We start from the raw sequence: 1,763 nt of genomic DNA, 5'->3' as shown, positions 1-1,763 counted from the left end.
GTCATCTTATTAATTTTTGTCTGGCTGTTCTGTAGATACTTTTCTTTCCTTCTTTTCTCTTCTTTTGCAAATGATGATTTTCCATGGAGGTATGCTTTGATTCCCTTCTTCTTATCTTTTGTGTATTTTCTGTAGGTTTTTGCTTTGTGGTTAAAGGCTTACATAAAACATCTTATAGATATAACAGCTTATTAATCCAATGACTTAACTCTGCATAGAAAAATTATTCTTTTATTCCCCCATTTTATGTTTTTGATGTCACAATTTACCTCTTTTTATATTGTGTATCCATTAACAAATTATTGTAGCCATAGTTATTTTTAATATGTTTGTCTATAAACATTTACACTAGAGTTAAGTGATCAACACAGCACCTTATTATAGTATTAGAATATTGTGAGTTTGTGTACTTACTTTACTATTGTTTTATATTTTCATGTTTTCCTGTTACTGATTAGTATCTTTTCATATCAGCTTGAAGAACTCCTTTTAGCATTTCTTGTAAGGCATGTCTTGTGGTAATGAACTCCCTCAACTTTTGTTTGTTTGGGAATGTCCTTATCTCTTCTCCATTTCTGAAGGACCACTTTACTAGGTGAAGTATTCTTGGTTGGTAGTTTTTTCTTTCAACAATTTGAAGATATCATTCCATTCTCTCCTGGCCAATGAGGTTTGTACTGAGAAGCCTCCTGATAGATTTATGGGGGTTCTTTTGTGTGTGAGGAATTTTTTTCCCTTGCCACTTTTGAAATTCTCCTTTATTTTTTTTATTTAATTTTTTAAAAATCAAATGTATTGGGGTGACATTTGTTAATAAAGATATATAGGTTTCAAGTGTTTAATTCAATAATATGTCATCTGTATACTGCATTGTGTGTTCACCACCCAAAGTCAAATATCTTTTCGTCACCATATATTTCACCCCCTTTACCCTTATCTACTTCCTTTTAGACAGTTTCATTATAATGTCTTGGAGAAGATTGTTTTGGGTTGAAATTAGGAAAGGACCTATGAGCTTAATGAACCTGGATGTCCAAATTTCCAGTTTTGAGAAGTTCTCAGCCATTATTTCTTTAAATAAGCTTCCTCCTTTTTTTTCTCCTCTGGGACTCTAATGATGCATAGTTTGTTTCTCTTAAAGTTATCCTATAGTTTATGTAGGCTTTTCCCATACAGTTTCATCTCTTTTCCTTTATTCTCATTTTGGAAGAAGTAGTAACTTTCTTCAGTCTTTAATGACTCTCTTCAGGGAGAAATACCTTCCTTCTGCCCTGTTAAGGATTCTGAGGCTTTGTCACATCTTTTTTATACATATACCTGCTTTGTGCTTCTGTTCTCTATTGTGGGGAAATTTTTAAGATTGTGTTTATTCGATTTATTTACTTGTTATAGTTTTAAATTTTTCTCATGTTTTCATTGGATAATTTTTATTTTGTTGATTTAAAAGTTATAAACTATATTTTATTTTAATAAGGAAAACCTTAAGGTTCATCTTTGTTCATTTTCATCTATAGATTTCTTAAACATTTATATATTTTTTTAGATAATGACATATTTTCTTTTTGTACATTACTCTGATCTTTCTTCACAACCCCCCAAGTACAGATTTTCTAGAATTTTAATTGTGCTTTTCTTATCATATAGATTTTCTTTCTTTTATTCTTCTTTGAGCCTTACTTTTTTGAGTCTTACTTTTTAAAATAATAAAAATTTACTTTATATGATTAATGTAAATATAATATCCTTTTATGTTTCATATTACA

The sequence above is a fragment of the Pteropus vampyrus genome, unplaced genomic scaffold (assembly GCF_000151845.1).
Source record: "Pteropus vampyrus isolate Shadow unplaced genomic scaffold, Pvam_2.0 Scaffold638, whole genome shotgun sequence".
NCBI classification, from domain to species: domain Eukaryota; kingdom Metazoa; phylum Chordata; class Mammalia; order Chiroptera; family Pteropodidae; genus Pteropus; species Pteropus vampyrus.
Note: the sequence above shows the minus strand (reverse complement) of the source record.